Below are 25,509 nucleotides of genomic sequence, written 5' to 3' on the forward strand. Positions count from 1 at the left end.
TGAATGGATCAAGCTCCACCCAGTCGGATGTCAATCACTCTCCAGGATATAAGCCTGCGCCGCTGGCCTCCCGAGGCCTCACTCAGAGTTGCTGTAGCCATAACTAGCATGGCTCTGTGGAAGTCTTTGTGGATTAAAGCCTATTGTACAGTCTTTATCTTTGTGTGTGTCTGATTCTGGCTAACAACGCACCACAATCAGTGACTGCCCACTGAGAAAACATCAGCTGAAGGCAGAGGTTGTGGCATGAATATCCATGTGGGAGAAATGAGCCTGGTGGCTGACTTCAACACGTTGTTTGATTTTTAGTACTTTTTTCTTTAGAGTTTTTGTTTAGAGCTTTACAATGTCAAGGTATTACGCAGCTAAAATTTAAAAAAGTTATGGAAATACTCAGCAAGTCAGGCTGCCACTATGTATAGAGAAACAACTAAAGTTTCAGGATGAAGATCCTGCTGCTTTTCATTGACCACGGAGGTAGATCTTGGTGCATTGCTTTGGGCCTAATCTGTGTTGTCATATAAATGACAATCCACCAATGAATTAAGTTGAACAAGAAAGTCTGCAGATGCGAATGCAATATGCAAAGGTGCTGGAGAAACTTTGAAGGTCATGTAGTATCCATAGGATTTAAAGGATAACCAACGTTTTGGCCCTGGGCCTATCATCCGGTATATGCCCGATGAAGTGCCCATATACCTGATCAAAGGCTCAAACATTAGTTTGTAGGGGCTCACCAGAAGCTTAATTGAAACGGTGTGGGAGGTTCTGAGTGACGTTGTGATGTCACAATGCGATGACATCATTTGGAACGTGCGGGGTTTTAAAAAGCTGCTGGTAACTGTTTGAGAAAATGACTTTTACTGAACTTCGACTCAACTACGTCTGGTCATTTTCTTGTTCTTCATTTCACACTGTGACACAGTTGTTACATTGGTGAACCCAATGGGCCCAAACAGATTTTGGACCCAACGTGGACAATGCAGTGGTTTCGCTCAAACTAACTGACTTTTGGACCACTCGACCTGAAGTTTAGTTTGGGAAGGTTGAAGCACAGTTCCACATTCACAAGATAGGAGTGGACACCACTAAGTACTATCATGCCCTTGACCAGGACATGGCCGGTCGAGTAGTGGATTTCCTTTGAAACCCACCAGCTCTCGGCAAGAACAAAACCCTAAAAGCCCTCCTTCTCCGGATTTATGGTCTCTCACAACATGAGTGAGATGCACGTCTCCTCCATATCGATGGCCAGGGGACTGTGCCGCTTCAGAGTTAATGAATGACATGTTGGCACTGGCAGACGGCCATAGGCCTTGTTTGCTCTTTGAGCAGTTGTTTTTAGAGCAAATGCCAGAAGAAATCCGCTTCATGCTGCTGGCGAGGAATTTGATAACCTGTTGAACAGCAGCCGCCTGTCCAGACATTCTGTGGCATGTGAAACAGCAAGGTGCAAGGCCCATAGAAATTAGTGCTGCCTCACACCCAAAGGACCAGGCTCCTCGAGTACCGGTGATGAGGGCACATGTTCCCCTGGACAAACATGACTTTGTGGCAATCACCTGGTGTTTTTACCTTCAACGCTGTGGTTCTGGACCTCGCCGCTGCTGACCCACTTGCACTTTTCCCAGGAAACGCCATGGCCAGTTATCACTAATGGCTATGGTGGCTGGACACCGTAACAGCCTACTCTACGTCTGGGATGAACTCTCCCAGTGCAAATTTATAGTCAACACAGGTGTGGAGGCTAGTGTCCTTCCTCCTTTGGGCTTTGACACCTGTACTAGGAGTGTGAGTCCAGTGCTCAATGCTGTGAATAACAGTTCGATTTGTACATACAGCACAGGGACTACACCCTTGAAATTCAGCGACAATAAGTTCACATGGAAGTTCATTCTTGCTGCTGTATCCTGGCCGTTGCTGGGTGCCGACTTCCTCAGAGCCCACTCACTGATGGTGGACTTATAAGGGTGCCAGTTGGTGAACACTACAACATTCCAGATTCTCTGCCTTGGAAAAGCCAAACTACCCACCCCGCACCAAGACACTGTGGAATACTCAAACAACGACTTCGCTAAACTTCTTACAGAGTTTCTGGACATTATCACTCCACAGTTCTCCACTGCCACACCCAAATATAGCATCGCATGCCACATAGAGGACCTCCTCTACATGCCCGAGCCTGATGCCTGCCACCCGACAAGTTGCGGCTTGCAAAACATGAGTTTGACAAAATGGAGGAACCTGTGGGCTTTTCCTCTACATATGCCCGCTACATAATTCCATGGGAGGTTGGAGACCTTGTGAGGAATTACAGGCATCTCAACGATACTACCACTGCAGACTGCTACCTTGTGCCCTATATACAGTACTTTACAGCTAATCTTCATGGGGCTAGGATATTTTTAAAAATTGACTTGATGTATGGGTACCATTAAATACCTGTAAACCTAGAGGATGTGCCCAAGACTGCCATCATAACACTGTTTGACCTCTTCGAATTTTTGAGAATACCTTTTGGGCTTAAAATTGCTGCACTTTCCAGCAACTGATGGACACAGTGGGGAATGGCATGAACTTCCGATTCGAATACTTGGATGACATACTCTTTTTCAGCCACTCCCACAAAGAGCATCTGCAGCATCTGCGTTTACTCTTCCGCCACCTGCAGGAGTTCGGGCTAACTGTGAACCCTGCCAAGTGCAAATTCAGGCAGTCGTCTAATGAGTTCTTGGGACATCAGATCAGTAGCCGGGATGTCGATCCATTGTCTTGCAAGGTGGAAGCCATCCTCTAATTCCCAAAGCCTGATACGAGCAAAGGACTCCAGGAATTTTTCCAGGTCAATTTCTATCATTGCTTTCTACCCTCTCCAGCTTATATTATGAAATCCCTCTTTAACCTCCTGTTCAGCAATGCCAAAGAACTCGAGTGAATTGGGGAGACGACGGTAGCATTTCAGCAGACCAAAGACGCCCTAGTGAAGGCAACATTGCTGGTCCATCAACAAATGGATGCACCAACCGCCTTTATGATAGATGCATCCAACACAGCAGTAGGCGGGGTCTTGCAACAGTATACCAATGGACAATGGAAGCATCTAGCATTTTTTAGCAGGCAAACCGTCCTCTGGAAACAAAATATACCACATTCGATAGGGAACTTCTGGCACTGTACCTAGTGTTCAGACACTTCTGCTATTTTTTGGAAGGCAGGAACTTCACGGATTTTACTGACCACAAAATGCTAACATTCACCTTCGCGAAGGCATCAGATCTCTGATCAGTCAGCCAGAAAAACTTTGAGTCTGGGACCAGAGGGCACAGTCTCATATAAAAATGTCCCTTTAGAATAGAGACGAGAAGGAATTCAGGATGGTGTGAATTTGTTGTCATGGATGGCTGGAGGTCAAGTATTGGGGATATTTAAGGTGGAGGTAGATGCGTTCTTGATTAGGAAGGAAATCAAGGGTTTCTGGGAGAACACAGGAAAGAGGTTGAAAAAGATAGTAAATCTACCTTGATGGGGCAGACTCAATGGGCCTAATGGCCTAATTTCACTTCTATGTCTTATGGTCTTGTGGAGGTTGGTTAAAGGACCTGCGATGTACTATTCTATGTTTTGTGTAATACAATAGGATTGTTCAGGGAGCTGAAGGAGCTGAAGGATGGAGCTAGGCCAGATGTCCTACTCAAGAATGAGCAATGTTGTCCATTACTTGTGAAATGGTTCCTTCATTCCCAGGACATGAGGAACAATTAGTAGCAACAACAGGCCAGACTGTTATCCACCAGAGGCTAACATGAAACAAAAATTGCACACTGTGGTCCTTACATTCCTTTGTCAAACATGCTTGTCAGATGTTACAATGCCCATGCCTCTCCTGCTAACCTGAGGGAATGAACATGGACTTGGTGCTCAGCCAAATTCACACTTTTCCCAAAGTTTACTTCATTGACAAAGCTTTTTGTTAGTCCTGCTCTGCTGCGTAAGAACATTACAAATAAGTAAAGATGCAGAAGTGGGCCACTCAACTCTTTGCGTCTGTTCCACCATTCAATAGGATTTCAGATAGAACACAGAACAGTGTGACCCAGAAACAGGGCTTTTGTCCTACAATATCTGCACTGACCATGATGTTGATTTAAACTAATCCCATCTGTGTGCACATTGCCAATATCCCTCTATTCTGTGCTTGTTCACATGTCTGTCTAAATTCATCTTAAATGTTGCCATAATTTTTTTAAATGTTAGTCAGGTCACCCCTCAGGAACCGACACTCCATTATAAACAATCCATGTCTGTTTGAATCCTCCTTATTGCTATTATTTTCTAATCTCGGCAACATCCTGTTGAACCTTTTCTGCACCCTCTCTAAAGCCTTCATGCCATTCCTTTATATTGTTAACTAGAAGTGCACACAATACTCCAAATGTGGCCAAACCCATATCTTACCATGCCTTTCCAACTTTTGTACTCTATGCCCAACCTATGAAGGCAAACTTGCTGTATGCCTTCTCTGCTACGCCATCCACTAGTGTTGCCACTTTCAGGGAGCTATGGACTTGCATCCCAAGGTCACTCTGTTCGTGGATACTTCGTGCGCGGTAAGGGGAGTGCCATCTTGTTGGCCACCACTCCCAACCTTAGCACCATGACCTACCACTCCGATGACGTCACTACCTTCCACCGCGACTCCACTTATACACTGCATGGTCAACATGGAGGTCGCCATCTTGGGAAGTCCTCCCCACCGACGATGATGATGAAGGAATGCCAATCCTGGCATTGGTGACACTGAACCAAGTCAGCCCTCACCCAATCTCGAACTCCATGATGCGGATCGAGGTGAATGGGCATAAAATGAACTGTCTTTTCAATAGCGGCAGCACGGAAAGTTTCGTACACCCTGGAGTGCAAACCGATCGCCACCAAGAGTAGGCGCTATAGTTCATCCGGGCTGAGGTTCAGTGACTCCTGGCGGAGGGGACCATAGCCCCTATCACCAGTCCCTGGAGGGCACAGGCCCTCGTGGTCAGAGGTGCGGGCAAGCCCCAGATGGTAATTGATTATAGTCAGACCATCAACTGCTTCACCCAGTTGGACGCATACCCGCTACCCCTTATAGCCGACTTGGTCAATAAGGTCGCTTAAGTACAGAGTTTTTTCAACCATTGACCTCAAGTCGGCTTATCATCAACTCCCCCTCCTTCTGGCCGATCTAATCTATACAGGTATCAAGGTGGACGGAAAACTTTTCCACTTCTTACGAGTGTCTTTCAGGGTTACTAATGGTGTATCTGTTTTTCAGAGAGGAATGGACCGGATGGTGGAGGAGCACAAGCTGACGGCCACATTCCCATATCTCGACAATGGCCAGCAGGACCACAACGCTAATCTCACAAAGTTCTTGTGTATGGACAAGTCCCTCAACTTGATGTACAATAAGGACAAGTGCTTGTTCATTACAGATCGCCTGGCCCTTCTTGGATGCATCATGGCACATGGTGTCATTGCCCCTGACCATGACCGCATTGGACCCCTCATGGAGTTCCCTGTCCCAAACACCCTGAAAGCGCTTAAAAGGTGCCTGGGGCTGTTTTCATATTATGCACAATGGGTGCCCAACTATGCCAATAGGTCCACCCCCTAATCCGAATGACTACCTTTCCATTATTGGCTGCTTTTGATCAAATTCGAGGAGACATCGCTAAGGCCACAATGCATGCCGTGGATGAATGGTGGAGAGCGATGCCTCCAATGTCGCACTGGCCACCACACTAATCCAGGCAGGCAGGCCGGTAGTATTTTTTTCCCGCACCCTCCACAGTCCCGAACTCCGCCACTCCTCCGTCGAGAAGTTGGCTCAAGCTATCATTGAGGCGGTGTGCCACTGGTGGCACTACCTAGCCAGTAAGAGATTTACTCTGTTGACTGACCAGAGGGCAGTGGCCTTCATGTTCAGTGCCAAACAACGGGGTAAGATCAAGAATGACAAGATTCTGAGGTGGATATCTATGAGGTGGTCAACTATGATATCTTGTACCAGCCGGGTAAGCTCAATGACCCCCCCAGAAGTCCTATCCCAAGAGACATGCGCCAATGCGCATCTCGACCGTCTCCAGGTCTTGCACAACAATCTCTGCTACCCCGGAGTCACGAGATTGTATCATTTTGTCAAGACACGAAACCTCCCGTACTCTGTAGAGGATGTTCGGTCCATGACCAGACACTGCCAAATCTGCACCCAGTGTAAGCCCCAGTTCTACCAGCCAGAAAAGGCACACCTCATTAAGGCCACCTGCCCTTTCGAACGACTCAGCGACAACTTCAAGGGCCCCCTTCTGACCACAAATTGGAATGCCTACTTCCTGATGGTGGTGGACGAATTCTCTGGATTCCCCTTTGTAATTCCCTGCCCAGATATACCTCGGCTACAGTCATCAAAGCCCTGAGCAGTATCTTCACTCTGTTCGGGTACCCCGACTATATTCATATAGTCTATATTCATAGTGACCAGGGGACTTTGTTCAAGAGTGAGGAGCTGCAACAGTACTTTTTGGCCAGAGGCATAGCCACCAGCAGGACCACCAGCTATAACCCCAGAGGTAATGGCCAGGTGGAAAGGGAGAACAGCACCATCTGGAAGGCAATGCTCCTAGCCCTTAGATCCAAAAATTTGCCAGTGTCCCGCTGGCAGGACGTCCTGCCCAAAGCTCTCCATGCCATCCGGTTGTTACTGTGCACCGCTACTAACACCACCTTGCATGAACGCCTCTTTGCTTTTCCTAGGAGATCGACGAATGGTTCCTCCATCCCTCCCTGGTTGACAACCCAAGGGCCGGTTCTGCTTTAGAAGCATGTCAGGGGCCATAAGATGGACTCACTGGTTGAAGCAGTGCACTTCATACATGCAAACCCTCAATATGCATTTGTGAGGTACCCAGATGGCCATGAGGACACTGTTCTAATTCGAGACCAGGCAAGAGCTGGAGATTCTGAGACCGCTTTGATGGCTGCTGACCACGGCGCGGATCCGATCGTGTTGCATTAGAGCATGACCCTGGAGTTCAAGCTGACTTGCCTTGCTGCCGGACGTCCAGGCATCTACCTCCCATGCAGCAGCGGAGGACCCCCCCCCCCCAGCACTCCAGGAGTCCACCGCCAGCACCCCAACCTGGACAGTCCCTGCAGCAGATGCTCCCCCGTTGGTCCCCTCTCCGGAGGAGCGCCATATGGACACGCCAGTTCCACGGCGGTCCGGCAGACAGAGGAGGCCACCTGTGCAGCTCAAATTTCTCCCACCCCCTTTTGTAATGAGTGTTAATACTGCTGCTGTTGTTCTACATTGAGCGGAGTTGAAATTCCTTCTAATCTCAGTCCTTAATGATCACCCTTTTATTTTAAATGTGACCCTGCCCCGACTCTTTCAATCCCCAAAAGCATTTTGCAGCTTCATTAGATCATATCTCATTCTTCCAAAAACAAGAGAATGTAGACACAATTTGTTTAATTTCTCTCAAAATACAAACCCTTATCCTAGAAATTAATCAGGTAAATCTTAATTGCATTTCCTCTATTTCTTCCATATCCTTTCTTATTTGGGGAAGTGAGATTCCAGGTATAATTTAATATATAATTTTAAGATGTCTCCACTCCTATACACATATTATCCTACATCTATTTGCCTGCAAGAGTCTTTTGAAAGTCCATATTGTGCCAATCTCTATGGCCACTCTCAGCAATTCTTTCCAAGCACTTCCACTCTATGTAAAAAAAAAATGACCTCGGCCGTCTTCCCTAAACTTTTCTCCACTCACCTTAAACAGATGCCCTCTGATATTTGCTATAATCACCCTGGAAATATAGGTGCTTGTTGACCACCCTCTCTATGCACCTCATTACCTTACATACCTCTATTAAGTCACACCTCATCCTTTGTTGCTCTAAAGAGAAAATCCCTAGCTCTTTCAACCTTCTGCATAAGAAATGTTCTCCAATCCAGGCAACATCCTGGTAAATCTCTTCTGTATCTCTTCAAACCATCTACATCTTCCTGTAATGAGGTGACCAGTTTACTGTGTATGTATACGCACCATACATGTATATATGAACAATGGGTTTCCCTGATACTTTGCAAGGACAAAAATACTATCAAACATACATTTCTATGAATCCTACACAAATCACATTTTATTTTCCCCATATTCTCTTCAATCATTGCCCAATTCACCCATTTATCTTTGCACTGGTGAGATGTTCATAGAGACCCCTATATCATGGCTATTCTTTACTTCAGCACCAATTCTTTATATTAACTTCTTATCTTGAGATTCCATTGCTTTCTAGAAATACTATCAATCACAAGCTTGATCATGACTGATCTCCAAAGATTGAGAACTCCAAAGATTCACTGTCCACTGGTGAAAAAAAACTCTCCTCATCTCTGTCCTGAATGGCCATATCCTTAATTTGAAACTATGGTCACTGGTTCTAGATGCCACAGCTAGGGGGTTATAGTTTCCCATCGACCATGTTGGGCCCTGTGAGAATTGCTTGACAGTCTTTCCATACCCCAGTCAATTGAGTTTGGCAATCCCACTCAGTGGCCATGTCTCCTTCAGCATGATGAGCTAATTTATTCTTGTTCCTTGGAGATCACTGTTCAATCCCACAACTTCTCCTGCATTAAAAAGCCTCAATAAATCTCTTCAATTTGAATCTGCTTTCAGCCCTGCAGCTTCGACCGACCCACGTCCCCTCCTCATCTGAGTTTTCCTTCTCAATGGAATGTCCTTAGAGATGCCTCCTTGCACTGAAGATGTGCCAGAGAGTTGTAAGTTGCCGGTGTTTGTTGTGCTCTTAATGGGTTCCTGATGCTGTACACAGTGTGGCACTGTTCATGAACAGAGGTTCCAGTTTACACATTGAATGGATCAAATTATTTACAGTTCTTTAGGCTTGTTTATTCCACCAGCTTTCCAGCAGTACAGAAGCACTGAGCATTGTGTAAACCGCTGCAGTATTCAGGTTAAAAGGCAGATTCGACAAGAACTATACACATCACGCATTTTCCAAATTTGCATTTATTTGAGAGTGGACAGAATCATTATCAATTTGGGTAAGTGTGGGGGAGCAAACATTTGGTTGATGTGAAGCAAACAAGAATTTTTCTGCTGATGTAGATATACTGCCCTTTGCTCATATTTCCTCTTAAATCTATTATTGGTTTCCTTAATACCTTAGATTTGTTGGCAAGCAGATAATGATCCTGTCTTGAGACCTAGTAACAAAGGTAAGTCCATAAATAAGCTGAAACTAGTATTTCAGTTTTAGCAATTTTATTGCCTTGAAATCCTCTTGACGTTTTGGGGAATGAAGCAGTAATTTATAGGAGCAAACAGTAAAGCTGAAGCTTTTGCCTGTTATTTCTTTCAGTTTACAAATTCAATGCAACAGCAAAAACAACTTTGGTTGGGTTTTTAACAAAGGAATTATATTTGAACCTTAAACATTTGGAGCACTCTTATTCCTAAAAAAATAGGGAAAATACTGTGGCTGAATGTAAATAAGTCATTCCAACCACACCATTTATCTTGTTAATATGTAATCCCTTCAATTATATTGATGTTCCTCTTTGGCAGAATAATTTCAGTATGGTTAGTGCGAAACCAGGATTTTAAGAGGAAACTGGGAATTAATTAATGCATGTTCCTCACAAAGATTGCTGTTCCCAACTACTGCTAGGAATGCAACTCCTTGCTGACAGCATTTTCCTGACTGGAACTAACAGTTTTTCTCAATTGAAGCCTGAAAAAAAACCATTTTAGTTTAAGGAAACAACAAATGTATTTCCCTAATATAAAATCGTCAATGATAAAGCTTTATTGTCCATTTATCTTTTCTGCATTTTGGCATTTACACTACAGTCATAACCACCAAGACTCCGAATATATATATTTCCAAGAGTTTACATTTGTGAGGTGTACAACTAATATTAGGTTCAATGTGTTGAAAAGTTTTATTAAACACTATTGGTTTACTTTGCCCTTTCAAGGTTTTTCTGAATAATTGCAAGCTTATTTCCTTCCTTCCAGCTGTGCAGTTTAGTCACCAGATGAGTTTATTTTGGCAAACTGAAAGCTGTTTTCTGCAAGTGTTGACTCTTGCCTAGAGATAGTTCCATGGACGCTAGATACTGTTCAGGAGCATGTTTAAATGCTATTTTGCATGTGCGTGTCTAGGCAGTGATTGTAGTAGCTATCCCACTGATGGACAGGATTGGGTTTGATGGGCTTGGGAAATACTACAGCTGTTAAAACCTCATGACTATACCTTAAAATGGCGGGCAATCAGTAGGGAATCTGTTTGAGTATTTCGTTCTCTTCTCTGTTCATAGGATATGAATGTTCATATTCCCTTTTTAGTCTCAACAAGGTTTTAAAAAAATGGAGTGGCTGCAGGAGCTGCTGTAACAGCAGAGCTACCGCTGGTGTGGACCTGTGGAGAGCAGGAAGTGAAGACATACCATTCCACCACAGGGTCCTGCTGCCCAGTCCAAATACCGATAGCTCCATTCAGACTTTAAACGACATGCTAAAGAAGCCGAAGGTGGGCGCAGGCACCTGAAAATGGGGAGACCACTCCCTGTTTGAGAAGAAGAAGCAGAGAAGATGACCCTGTGGGACAGCAACTACAGCGGGGGACCCACGAGGGCTCTGAGGCTGAAGAACACACAGGCGGTAGGCTGTTAGCACTTTGAGGTGAGGAATTCAAGCAGGCTGCGGGCTGCTGGTGACTGAGGTCAAGGCTGCGGACTGCTGGAGACGGGGTGAAGACTTCCTGAAGGGGTACCAGGTATCGGAATTGAGATTTGAGGGTTTCCTGATCATTCCAGAGGTTTGGATCTGGAACTTGGGTTGCTGATAGTTTAGGGTTGAGGGCTGCGGAGGCTGTGAGTGCAAGAAGTAAATCATGAAAATCTGTAGACACCATGGTTTGAAGTAAAAACACAAAATGCTGGAGAAGCTCAGCAGGTCAAACAGTGTCCTTGATGTAGAAAAGGCCACTTTGGACTTGAGGCTTTCATCAGGGTATGAGTGAATGATGGCAGGCATCCAAACAAAAAGGTAGGGGGAGGGGGTGTAGCAAATGCAGGGGATGGATAGGTGGAGAAAGGAGGGAGGAGACAGCAGCAATGAGGGGAAGGAGGGATGGCTGGGGTGGATAAGGGGGGGGGGAAGGAGGGGAGATATGGAAAGATAGGAAAAGGAGAGGGAAAAGAAAAGGTGAGCAAGTTTATCAGGAAGCAGAGACATGTTAGTCTGGGATGTGAGTCAAAATTGAAATGATTGGCTACTAGGATGTTGCTGTTGTTGCAGATGAGGTTCTGTACGAAGCGATCTCCCAATCGGTAACCAGTCTCTCCGATGTAGAGAACTCCACAAAGGGAGCACCAGATGCAGGAAATAAGTCCTCTGGATGTATAAGTGAAATGTTGCTTTACTTGAAAGGACTCTTTGGGACCCCAGACCATGGTGAGGGAGGAGGTGCGGCTGCATGTTCCTCTTCCTGCGGGCACAGGGGATGGTGTCAGGGTTGTGATGGGTGGGGAGGGATGAGTGTACAAGGGAATTATGGAGGAAGTGGTACCTGTGGAAGGCTAAGAGGGGAGTTGTAGGAAAAATGTGTCTGTAGTAAGTGCCAGAATTTCTGATGGATAATGTGTTGGAAGTGGAGGCTGGTGGAGTGGTAAGTGAGGATGAGGGAGATTATATGAGTGGATTGCATCTGGGGACAGAGGGGGCCAGGGAAAATGAGCATGAAATGGAGATGTGGGTGAGGGCTGAGTTGATAGTGGTGGAGGGGAAGCCACGCTTGTGGAAGAAGGCAGATATTTTAGAAGATCTGGACTAGAAGACCTCATCTTGGGAACAGATGCAGTGGAGATGGAGAAATTGAGAGAAGGGGACAGGGTGTGAGGAAGTGTAATCCAGGTAGCTAGAGGGTTTGTAATGTATGTCGGTGGAAAGCTTGTTTCCTGTGATGGAGACAGACAGATCCAGGAAGGCGAGAGTGTTATCGGAGATGGACCAAGTGAATTTGAGATCCAGGTGGAAGTTGGTTGCAATGTGATGAAATTGCTGTGGATGCATGAGGCAGCCTCGATTTAGTTGTTGATATACCAGAAAAAGAGCTTGTGGGCTTGTAGCATGGATTGCTCCACAAAATCCACAAACAGGCAGGCACAGCTGGGACCCATGCAGGTAACCCTAGCTAGTCCTTTAATTTGGAGGAAGTGAGATGAGTTTAATTTGGAGGCTGTGGGAGTACTGGAGATGAATCCATAGGCAGTCAGTAACTCTGAGGTGATCTCTCTTTTGCTTATTTTTCTCTGACTGTTAGGGCCCTAAGCAATTTCTGCTGATGGCAAATATTTGTCTACCTTATGGTAGATTAAAGAAAATTATCTGTAATATTACATTTTCTATTTTATTATATGACACTAAAAGAATTGAATCTTGAATAATTAAGGCTACAAGATTTTTGGTAAGTAAAGCTGACCACACAAAGATTTTTTCAGTTACTCAAAAGACATCCAAGTCTTACTTTGATATGATTTGTTTTGTTAATTAATGTTGAGAAACTTGATCCTGATTGAAGAGATGGGCATCGAGGCTGAAATATAGGCAAGCAAAGCTTGTTTATACAGTATTACTTTCAGTGTTAGTGTAAGATTATTTCATCATAAATTATGAGGGCCTTAGACAGCCCATAACTTTTCTCCCAGGTCGCCAATAGCAAATAGCAGAGGACGACTGTTTAAGGTGAGTAGAGGAAAGTTTGGCGAAAACATCAGAGGCAAGAGAGTGGTGAGTACCTGGAATGCATTTCTGGGGGTGATGGTGGAGGCTGGTTCACTAGGGACATTCAAAAGACTTTGGATGCTAGAAAAATAGAGGGTTATGGGTGTGAGGTTGGGGAGGATTAGGTTGTTGTGGAGTATGTTTACATAGGTCAGTGCAGCACCACATTGTGGGCTGAAGGGCCTGTACTGTGCTATAATGTTCTATATTCTATGCTCATATGCTTCCCTCATCTGGCACTAGTCCTGCAGAACAGAGCTCTTTCCACAACCTTGCTTTTTATGCTCAAGAGAACCCCAAAAGGTCCAGTTTCTGAAATCTTGAGAAGATAAAGAATTGCTGAAACTCAGCAGGTCAGACAGTAGCCATAGGCAGAGATAGTCACTCAGTGTTTCGGGTCTGGACATTTTCTCGAGTCTAGAGGGAAGGGGTAATATTAAGGATATAAAGGGAGAAAGCAGCTATGGAAGATACCCAGAGGTGAAAAGACAGAAGGTGGGAAAGGAGGGGAGATAGGTAGAAGGTGAAACCATTATGAAGGAGGAGGGGGGAGGAGAGAAAAGTTAGAGGGGGGAATTGTTTTTACAGGAGTAGGTAAAGAAGAGATGGAAACATTGGAACCAGATGGGGCTGGGGATTACCTAAAATTGGAAAACAAAAATCAATCCTCATACCTTTAGGTTTAAGGCTGACCAGGAGAAATATTATGTGTTGTTTACTTTGGCCTCACCCTGGCAACGGATGAGGCCAAAAACATGTTTGGGGAGTTAAAATGATTGGTAAAGGTTCCATTATTGTCACATAATATTACATTTAAAATGTAACAAACATGAAATTCTTTAATTTTTGACTACCGTCAGGCAGACAGAGAGTTTCAACTTTGTCCAGCCCCCTCAGAGAAACCTGGTGTTCCTAGGACCCCTCAGAGGAACCTGGTGTTCCTAGGCGCTCTCCCCTCCAAGTACTAACCAGTCCTAAGCCTGCCTAGCTTCAGAGATCAGACAATCTCAGACATATTCATGCTATTAGGTGCTGTGCTATTAGGCTACAGTAAGCTCAAGTATAGACTACAAATAGATTGTAGGTAAAATGCTCAGCCAATCTATGTTTGGTCTCACAAATGTAGAGGAGGCCACACTGAGTACACAGAATGAAATAATTAGGTTGGACGATGTGTATGTAAAGCTCGACCTCACCTGGAAGGTCTATCCATGATTCTGGATGGAGGTGAGGCAGGAGACATAGGGACAGGTTTTGTACTTACTGCAGTTAGAGGTGACACGGTGGGTGGGGAGGCAAGACTGGACAAGGGAGTCTTGGAGATATTTATCTCTGCAAAAAAACAGAGAGGCGGAGAGGGGAAAGTGAATCTCTTCGTGGAATTGCGCTGAAGTTGGCGGAAATATCAGAACATAATGACTCAGATGCTGGTGGAATGGAAAACGAGGACTAGAGGTCTGTGTAAGATTCTGAGTGCACTGTGAAATGAGGTATTAAAATAGAGCTATCAAATATTGCCTATAATTTCACACAACACCTGATTATATCTTTTTATTGGAATATTTTATTTTGACTTTTCACAGACTCAAAGTACTTTCAACAATCAATACAATCTTTTTCAACATTCATAGAACATACAGAGACTGTGTTTTGTCTGCCCACTTCCCTCCAAACTCATAACCGTACTGATTATACATTATACAAATACAAGTAAGTACAAGCGGGGTTCAGACCCCCCACCAAAAACCTAAAAAAAAGAACAACCTAATTAACTAAATAACCCAAATAAATAAAAGAAAAACAAACTAAAAGAAAAACCAAACTAAAATAAAACAAACTTAAAAAGGATTAAAAAGAAAACACACATGTCGCCTCTGTCATGTTCCATAATATCTATATTTCACGGGGAGGGGGAGCTAGTCAATCTACATGCTCATATATTTCAGATTTGGCTGCCACACTTTAACAAATGTGTCATGTTTCCCCCTTAAATTGTAAATAATTTTCTCCAGGGGAGTGAATCATTCTGTATTTCCATATTCCATCGTATAGTATTTAATTGGGAGTCCGACTTCCACGTAACCCTTATACACTTCCTGGCTACTGCTAAGGCGAACTTCATGAACTGAATTTGGTATTTGGACAGCGTAAAACTTACGTTTCCAATATCTCCCAAAAGGTACAACTCCGGATCTTGTGGAAAATCAATTTTTAAAATTTTCTTCATAATGTCCCCTACTTCTTCCCAGAAGGGGTTCTCCTTCGTACATAACCATGTGGAGTGGACAAAGGTTCCAATCTCCACACCACACCTAAAGCACATTTCTGAAATTTCCGGCTTTGAATTATGTAATTTTTGTGGGGTGAGGTACAGCTGGTGCAAAGAGTTATATTGCACCAACCTGTATCTGGCATTAATGACCCCAGTCACACTTTTCAGACACAGGTCTTGCCACCACTCTTCATTGATTGTTTTGCCCAAGTCCGACTCTCATCTCTCCCTTGACCTGTGTAAGCCTGGCTTCAGGCCATCACTTTGGAATATGTTATACATTCGAGAAATAAATTTACACACATTCCCTTGTCGAATTAGAATCTCTATATTACTAGACCTAGGCAAGGTCATAGACAGTCCTAATTTTTTCTTTGTAAAATATCTTATTTGCAGATAGCAGAAGAATGTTCTATTAGACAAGCTATTTCTAAACTGCTTGAATGACATAAACTGCCTTTGTTTGTAACAGTCCTTGATACACCTGATCCCCTTCTGGCATCATGTGTCCAGAATCTTATTATCCAGAGTCAAGGGTATCACCTTGTTCTGGGTCATTTTAGGAGATATCCCCACCTTCCATCCAATACATTGATTTATTTTTTTGCCATATCTGAAGAGTATGCTTTAGTATGGCATTATTTGTTTTCTTTGAAATTAATTTGGTGTCCCATTTGTATATAAATTCTCCTGCCATCTTTTCACCTATTGCATCTAGTCCAATTTGTGCCCAGGAGGGGATTCCCCCTGCAAAAAGTGAGATGATAAACTTTGCCTGGGCTGCCCAATAATATTTTTAAAAATCTAGTAATTTTAACCCCCCCCCCAAAAAAAAGTTGTGATCCTATGTCAACTTTTCCATTGAGATACTAGCCACCTTACCATTCTACAGGAACCTTTGAACACATTTGCCAAGCGTCTTAAAGAAACCCCATGCAATGAAACAGGTAATGATGGAAAAAGTTACTGGAGTCTCAGCATAACTTCATTCTGATACAGTTAACTCTGCCCACCAGGGTTTTGGGCTGAGTCCTCCATCTATCAAGGTCCTCCTCAATCTTCTAGAGCAAAGGGAGATAATTTTGTATAAGTTATCTATTTTTACCCCCAAATACTTAATGCCTTCCTGTGGCCATTTGAATTGACACCCCCCCCCCATTGATAATCTCCATTTATCAAAGGCATAATTTCACTTTTATCCAGATATACCTTTTACTCCGACACTTTCCCATAATTATTCAGTGTGGTCTTTAGCCTGGCCAACGACCCCCTCAGGGTTTGTCAAATGTACTAACACATCATCCGCAAAAAGGTTGATTTTGTGTTCCACCTGGCATACTGTGAGCCCCTTTATGTCTGTATCCCTCCAAATGGCTTTTGTCAGTGGCTCAATTGATGGCCCTGCCTACTGGACCTACTCAATGGAAACACTGGAGACATCTGCCCATTTGTAATAATTTTTTGCTTGTGGTTTATGGTATAATGTCTTCACCTGATTAATAAATGTTTGATCCAATCCAAATTTCTCCAATACCTTAAACAAAAAGTTCCACTCCAGTCTGTCAAAGGCTTTCTCTGCATCCAGACATACAGCCACTCCCAGATCAACCCCCGACAAGCATGCACTATATTAAGCAGACTAACTATTTTGTTTGCTGACTGGTGTGCTTTCTACAAATTCAGCTTGATCTGGATTTGCTAATTTCAGCAGATATTTTGCCAACCTATTAGCCAATGCTTTAGCGATCATTTTATATGTGTTTAACAGCCAGATGGGTCTATACAAAGTAGGGTTTAATGGATCCCTGCTTATTTTAGATATCACTGAGATGATTGCTGTTGAGAAAGACTCTGGGAGGGTATGCATCTCTGTCACTGATCCATCACCTTTATGAAAAGGGGCATTTGGAATCATAGTGGGCACAATGAAATAAACACGTAAGGCATTTCTTTGGGTGAATCAAATGGATTTACTCATCAGAACACACACAACCTTTTAAAAGCCTGAATCATGCGCCTGACACACACTGATGTCATCACACTATGACATCACATAGCCAGTTCAATGCTTACTTGGAGTTGTAGTGCTGCCAAAGCGCTGCTACATGTTAGCAGATTTTTAAACTCTATAAAATTCAGCAGGGAAACCATCCTCTACCAGTGATTTTCCAGTTTGTAAAGAGCCCAGGTTCTGTGCGATTTCCTCTTTAGAGAAAGGGGCATTCAGCCCTTTTCTCTCTTCCTGATCCAAATTTGGTAAGTCCAATGGAAACAAGAAATTATCTATTTTGTTGGTATCACCCTTTAATTCCGCTTTATACAATTCTTTGTAAACCCTCTCAAATATATCATTTATTTATTTTGGTTTGTATGAGATCTTCCCTTTCCCTATTTGAATTGCATTCATTGTTCTTGAGGCCTCTTCCACCCTCATCTGCCAGGACAAGACTTTGTGGACTTTCTCTCCCAGCTCATAATACTGCTGTCTAGATCTTAAAATCAGCTTTTCTGTTTTATATGTTTGTAACATATTGTATTTGAGATTTTTGTTCACCAAATTCCTGTATTTTCCTTCTGTATCCGCTCTTTGGTAATCCTTTTCCAATCGAGCTATCTCCTTTTCTAGGGCTCTAACCTCCTTCATGTGTCCATTTTTAATGTTTTTGGTATATCCAATAATGCGGCACCTCAAATAAGCCTTTAATGTGTCCCATATTATAAAACTGTCTTCAGTAGAAGGGCAATTTGTCTCACAGAACAATTCTATCTGGGCCCTAACAAAGCTAAAAAATTCCTGTTTTCCAAACAGCAACAATTTCAAGTGCCATCTATATGTGCTTATCTGGCATTATGATGGATAAAGTCGAGGGAGAGTGGTCCAACAATAGCCATGCAATGTGCTAGGTTTCCACTATGCTACCCTCCAATTGGGCTGATGCCAAAAATAAATTAATTCTAGTGTAGGAATCATGTTATCTCGAGTAAGAGGAGTAATCCCTTTCTCTCGGATTCAGCCTTCTCCAGCCATCTATGAGATTCAACTCTTTCATAAAGGCCAGGTTAGACATAGCTTTCTTTACTGATGTGCCGATGACTGGATCCAGACTGAAATTGAAATCCCCTCCAATCACGACATTCTCACACCCTTCCATCACTTTCAAGAATATATCTTGTATAAATTTTTCATTATCAAAATTTGGGGCATATACATTCATAAGTGTCCTGGATTCTGAATAGATTTGGCAATGCACTATTAGGAATCTCCCTGCTGAGTCCATGACCATATCCTTGACCATCACTGGAACATTCTTTCCTATCAAACTAGCCACTCACCTGGCTCTAGAATTGAAGGAGGACATCACCACCTGACCCACCCACCCTCTCATTAACTTTAAATGCTCTTGTTCTGTAAGGTGGATCTCCTGCAAATATGGCATGACCACCTGCATCTTTTTTTTGGTGTGCCAAGATTCTTTTTCTCTTAATCACCCTGTTTATCCCATTTAGATGAAACTCACAAATTTAATTGACTTGTCCATTGCCTTTAATCAACTCCATTATACCCTTCCCCTTCCTTCTTATGCCCTAATACTTAGTTTTCATCCTGATTCTCTTCTGTAGCTCCTTGGCAAAGGTGACCATGCTCCAAACAAAAATTAAATAAGTTATCAAGACTAAAACCCATATTCCCAAACCAAACAAAAAAAACCCCTCCTCTTCCTTCTCCCCCTCTCTCCAGTTTACCTTTACCCACCCTAGCACTAATAACCAAGCTATTGGTGCCAATCCCCTCCTATTTTGTGAAATGGCCAATGCACACATCCTCCACTTATACTTCCCTCCCTTTCTGTGAGCTCCCTGTATCTCTTCTTTACTTAACATATACAATCCTCTTTAAACAGCAACACTACATAAAGAAACATAATGCTCCTGTAGTCCTCACACTTCTAATATTTATAATCCAATCTTCCCCTGAATCCCTTTTTCCCTTTTATTTACATGCACATTTAGTCTCGTAGCAGTGGCAGGATTCTTACAAAGTCCATTGCTGTCATTGCATATCTTCATAGATAATGGGCAGGATTAGAAATTCTGCTGGTAGTAATGATCACCGTGAACATATGGATCAAGTAAAGTCCAAAAGCATTTTCTGGTATGTTGTATTTAAAAAAAGACAAAATAAAAAGACATTGCAGTCATGGAGGAGCTTCTGGCATGTTCAAATCTGTAGGTAGTTAGTTAATATATTCATTTGTTATTTGGTATAATTTTTGCCATTGAATTAGAAGGTTCAAATTCCATTCTATTGCGTTTATAACCTGACCTCAGTGAGGTATTAAAGGTAGGATGTTAAACTTGCTTGTCCTCAGTTCTATGTCAAATATCCAGACACACTAATTCAAAGAAGAGCTCAGGAATTATTCCTGTCATCACGACTAACATTGTTCTCTTAAACAGCAAAGCATTTTGGGGAAGAAATTTGTTGAACTGTGCAATGTGCCCCTGGCATGCAAATTGTACGCAGCTTCTAAAATGTGGTTATGACATATTTAGTCCATGGTCAACCAGTTTGCACCATTTCATCAGATGCAAGGATTGACAACGAGATAGACAAAAGACTCGCCAAGGCAAATAGCACCTTTGGAAGACTACACAAAAGAGTCTGGAATAACAACCAACTGAAAAACCTCACAAAGATTAGCGTATACAGAGCAGTTGTCATACCCACACTCCTGTTCGGCTCCGAATCATGGGTCCTTTACCAGCATCACCTACGGCTCCTAGAATGCTTCCACCAGCGTTGTCTCCGCTCCATCCTCAACATTCATTGGAGCGACTTCATCTCCAACATCAAAGTACTCGAGATGGCAGAGGCCGACAGCATCGAATCCACGCTGCTGAAGATCCAACTGCGCTGGGTAGGTCACGTCTCCAGAATGGAGGACCATCGCCTTCCCAAGATCGTGTTATATGGCGAGCTCTCCACTGGCCACCGAGAGAGAGGTGCACCAAAGAAGAGGTACAAGGACTGCTTAAAGAAAGCTCTTGGTGCCTGCCACATTGATCATTGCCAGTGGGCTGATATCGCCTCAAACCCTGCATCTTGGTGCCTCACAGTTCGGCGGGCAGCAACCTCTTTTGAAGAAGACCGCAGAGCCCACCTCACTGTCAAAAGTCAAAGGAGGAAAAACCCAACACCCAACCCCAACCCACCAATTTTCCCTTGCAACCACTGCAACCATGTCTGCCTGTCCCGCATCGGACTTGTCAGCCACAAACGAGCCTGCAGCTGACGTGGACATTATCCCTCCATAAATCTTCATCTGCGAAGCCAAGCCAAAGAAAAAGTCCATGGATTCCATCACATTGTTGTTTGTGTTAAGAGCCCAGAGGACGCTGAAACCCAGCAGCAGTAGAAATTCACCAAGGCAATGATTACTTAAACAAAAGTTGCTTTTAATTTTCTTTAAACATAATAACAAGATCAATCTTTAACTTATTACTATTAACTTAAGCCACTTCTAATTCTAAGTGCACGTGTATATAATGTATATATGTTCAGGAAAGTTTTCTGTTTCACTGTCCAATCATTCACTTTTCACTTCTCCAAGTTCAAAGGTATCAGGCAATTCTTAAACTGTGTGCAGAATTCAACATTTATGGAACTTCACCTGGCTCCAGTGATTAAAGTTAACTGGTTACCGCACAGGAAGGTTCTTGTTGGTTTCAGAGAGAAGTTTGTTGCTCGTTGGACACATAAACTGATTTCTTCCAATCAAAATGGGGTTTTTAACAAGCCTGCCAGCTTGCCATTTTGTAGCCTCAACTGCTGCTGTAGAACTGACTTCTCTCTCTCTCTCTCCCCCAAAAGAGAAATCATCTGTCTGTTTTTCCTCTCTCTGCTTGTAAAATCCATGACTTCTTTTAGGAGTCCACACCCAATCTTTAAAAGATCTTAGCAGTATCTCTGAGCCTGGACTTTATTGCCCATAGACAATAAACCAGCATTCTTCAATGCTTCTGCAAAGCCAACCAGAACCTCAATGTCTAACTTCCGCAAAGCTCTTGCATTTTAAATGAAATCTCTTTTGTGAAGTGTTACTCTTTTTGTGGTGACCTACACTAAACCTCCACAATCTATCTCCTTCAAAGACAAATTTATCCATAACCATACGAATATAACCCACAACACTGTCCCCTTCAAAGGAATTTTAACTCTTGAGTTAAAATTCTGTTAGAACTAAGCTGACTTTACAATCACTAGAGTGATAACATTACACAATATATATTAAGTTATAACAATGTATCCCAATCTTGAGAGTTTATATTTTTGCATGTTCATTTTTAACATCTTGACAAACAATCATACCTTTGATATGATTAACTTGCAGATTATATTCTTATAATATTAAACTCCAGTTTAACAATCTTTTGTTTTTATTCTTCATTTTATTCAAAAATAGCAGAGGATAGTGGTCAGTAAATATCAAAACTGGTTCATGAGTGGTACCCAGAAACACATCAAAATTCAGCAAAGCAAGTATTATGGACAACAGTTCCTTCTCAATAGTGGAATAGTTCCTTTGATGAACACTGAATTTTTTGGAAAAGTTGGCACCTGGATGGTCAGTTTCATAATGTTTCTGTGACAAAACTGCACCTGCTGCCCTCTCACTGGCATCTACTGCTAAAGAAAATGGTCTGTCAAAATCAGGAGATTTTAAAACAGGGTAATGGGATAGCATCTACTTAATATTTTCTAAAGCTCTCTGGCAAAAAATCATCCACACAAATTTCTTCAAAAGATTGATTAAAGGAAGAACAACTTCAGCAAAATTTCCTATAATATCCTGCCATTCCTAAAAACCTTCTCACTGCTTTCATGCCATTGGAAATAGGAAATTCAGAAATTGCATGCACTTTAGCCTGAATAGGTGCAACTTTGCCATGACCAACTACATGTCCTTAGTATGTCACAGTAGCATGTCCAAATTCACTTTTACCTAAATTGACAATTAAGTTTGCTTTGGATAATTTTGCAAATAATTTGTCCAATTTTCTTCCCATATGTCACTTTTTGTGACCAAATCATGAATATAAGCATCTGTATGTGTCAAACCTCAGATTACCAAATTTATCATCTTTGGAATGTTGCAGGGGCATTTTACATGCAAAAAAGTAACACATTATATTCGTTTAAACCAGAAAGTGTCACAAATGCAGAAATAACCCTTCCTCTCTCTGTTAGTGGCACACACCAATAACCCTTCAACAAATCTACCTTAGTAAGAAATTTAGCTTTCCCAATTTTATCAATACAATCATCAATTCTAGTAAAAGGATAGGTATCCATTTTAGTTACTGAATTAAATTTCCTGTAATCTGCAAAGAACCTAGCAGTTCTATCTCTTTTAGGTACCAGAACACAAGGAGAACTCCAACCTGAGTTCAAAAGTCTTGTTGTGTATTCACTCACACAATTAAGTCTCGGAGATGTGATGCTTTCTCATTCTTTACTTCTATTAGACTAACATAGTTACTGACACATAGGGTTTTATATATAAGGAAGGGTGACATCATGATGCCCACGTCATGATGTCTAGCAGGGGATGGGCTTATACCCAACACTCTTTCCCACCCCGTGTGATAAATGCTGACTGGGCCCCTTCAAACTAATAAGATTACATCGGGCCCAGGACTACAAGTGAGAATTAGAATACATCTCATGAGTAATTAAAATTATTAAAGGGAAAGTATTTAATAATAATAAGGCCTCATAGTCCTTAAAGCATTCAGGTGGCCTTTGTTCTCTTTTGACTGTCTTGCCATGGTTTGCTGTACCGGTTTTTGCCAAAGTTTAGTTCTACTGGGGTGAGCTTTGTGGTAGAATGTGGTGTGTTTCTGTCCCCCAATAGGAAATCTGCGATTTTGTGTGTCCAGGAGGCATTTAGAAGTTTCATGGTTTTCATTGTTATTTTGAATGTTTGTACAAAACATTCTGCCTCCCCATTAGTACTTGGGTGATAGGGCATGGACAAAAAATGTCTGATATTGTTGTCACGCATACATTTTTAAAAATGTCCTGATGTAAATTGAGGCCCATTTTCGGTAACTAATTCATGAGGCAATCAGTAAGTGGCAAAGATAGCTTGTATAGAGACAATCGTGGGATCTGCTTTGGTGTTTTTCAGCTGTGAAACTACTGGCCATTTGGAGTGTGCATCCACAGGTATTAGGAAAGTCTCACTCATGAATGGTCCAGCGAAGTCTACATGAATCTGATGCCGGGGTTTGGATGACCATTTCCATGGGTTATCTTCAGCTTCCGGCATTTTTGGCTGCATTGACTGGCATACTATGCATTCTCTTACTGTGTTTTCAATGTTTCTGTCTATGGAGGGCCGCCAGACATGCAACCGGGCCAGGGTTTTCATTCGTACCATTCCTGGATGGTTGTGGTGTAGTCTTGATAACATGGAAGTTTGCCATTTGACTGGAATAATTGTATGGGTACCCCATAGTAAACATCCTTCTTCGACTGATAGTTCATGATGGCGTGTGTGGTAATGTTTTAGATCTTCTGGAATGACTTCAGATTCCATTAAGGGTGAAGTAAAGGATCTTGCTTAATGTTGCCTCTTTTTGGGTTCCCCTTGTGATCATCTGGGCTGTAATGGGCAGTTGTTGAAGATGTTCTTGGTTGATGATTGCTACCTCTGTTGTTCATTTAATAATTTCTTCTTGTTGTTCTGTCTCGGGTAGCAGCATACGTGATAAGGCATCTGCATAGGTGTTGAGTGTCCCTCATTTATGTTTTATGTCATAGTTATATGTCGCTAGTAGCATGGCCCATTTTTGAATTCTGGCCGCAACTAATACTGGTATACCTTCGTGTGGCCCTAGGATTAAACTAAGAGGCTTGTTGTCTGTGATCAGGGTGAATTTGCTTCTGTAAAGATAATGGTGGAAGTTTTTTTACACCAAAAATTATTACCAATCCTTTTTCTAGTTGGTGTAATTGCGTTTGCTTGTGGTTAACATCTGTTGCTCACCTTTTTCTGTGATTTGGGATAGTACCATTCCTAGTCCTACTGGTGAAGCATCCACAGCCAGTGTAACTTCTTTTCTAGGGTCATGGTGGATCAGCACCTTGTTTGTTGACATTAGCATTTCCTTTAGTTGATTGACTATGTTTTTAGTTTCTATGTTCCAATACCATGTTTGATCTTTCTTGAGTAACTGGTTCAGCAGGCTGCATAGTGTAGACATATAAGGGATATATTTTAGGTAGTAACTAACAAGTCCAGGAAGGACTGTAATTCTGATTTGTTGGTTGGGTATGGGGCCTTGCGAATGGATTCTGTTCCTGGTGGTTTCATTCGTACCCCCTCGTTGTCGATTGTAAACCCAAGGTTAGTTACTGAGGGGCGCATGAAGACACATTTGTCCTTTTGTATTCATATACAGGTATTAGCCTGTTGTAGTCTGGCTAAAACCTTTACAAGGTTTTCTAAATGCTCATTGTCATTTCGGCCTGTGATAATGATATCATCTAGGTAACAACCAACTGAGAGTCCATGTAGTAATTTGTCCAGTGTTGCTTGAAAAATTGCAGACGCTGCCGAAATTTTGTAAGGCATGCGCGTATAGGTGAATAATCCCAGATGGGTATTGATTGTCACATATTCCCTTGAATTGTTTTGTCCAATTCTATCTGTTGATATGCTTGTGACAAACATAGTTTTGTGAATTTTTGCCCTCCGTTTAGTGCTTGGGACAATTCTTCTGCCTTGTGCATTGGGTGTTCGGGTATTTTGAGTGATGGTGACTTTGCAATCACCGTAATTGTGAATTTCACCATTAGCTTTTTGTATGGGTATGATAGGCACTGCCCAATCACTGAATTGTATTGGTTCTAATATGCCTTCATGTTTTAGTCTGTTTAATTCAGTCTCTATTTTCCCTTTCATAGCAAATGGGACCATTCTGGCTTTGAAGAATTTTGGTTCTGCATTATCTTTTAATTGGCTTGAATACCATTCATTTTCCCAATTCTTGTTGAAAAACCACCGTGTGGTTGTTGAGGATTTGGTGGAGTTCTGGCTGGGAGCTGTCCATGTGGTTTATATTTAGTATTGAACCGATTATTTACAGCCAGTCTAGGGGAATGTGTTGTAGTCAGTTTCTTCCAAAGAGTGCTGGTCCCTGGGTAACTACGATGTAGAGAGAGAGAGTGTTTTTGGTTGCTGTTGTTTGTATTGTATTTGGCCTGTACACTTTCTAAACACTTTGATTCTGTCTCCTGTAATAGATCTTAGAGTTATTTCAGTTGTTTTTACCGGGAAGCATGGTAACAAGCTTTCCTTTATA

The 25,509-nt window shown here is 42.5% G+C and overlaps 1 long non-coding RNA gene across 4 annotated transcripts in view; it reads left to right on the forward strand.

Moving 5' to 3' along the window:
• Positions 1 to 841: 841 nt before the first annotated feature.
• The window catches only part of LOC138760538 (uncharacterized), a 44,693-nt gene continuing 20,025 nt past the window's right edge, over positions 842 to 25,509 (forward strand). For 2 of the 4 annotated variants that reach the window (XR_011355685.1, XR_011355687.1), the window contains exons 1-2: positions 842 to 9,121; positions 9,247 to 9,295. This is a non-coding gene — a long non-coding RNA (uncharacterized lncRNA). The remainder of the gene's footprint in view (positions 9,122 to 9,246; positions 9,296 to 25,509) is intronic. The other 2 variants (XR_011355686.1, XR_011355688.1) reach the window with 2 other exon arrangements.

This window comes from Narcine bancroftii, chromosome 4 (assembly GCF_036971445.1).
Source record: "Narcine bancroftii isolate sNarBan1 chromosome 4, sNarBan1.hap1, whole genome shotgun sequence".
In the NCBI taxonomy this organism is placed as follows: Eukaryota; Metazoa; Chordata; class Chondrichthyes; order Torpediniformes; family Narcinidae; genus Narcine; species Narcine bancroftii.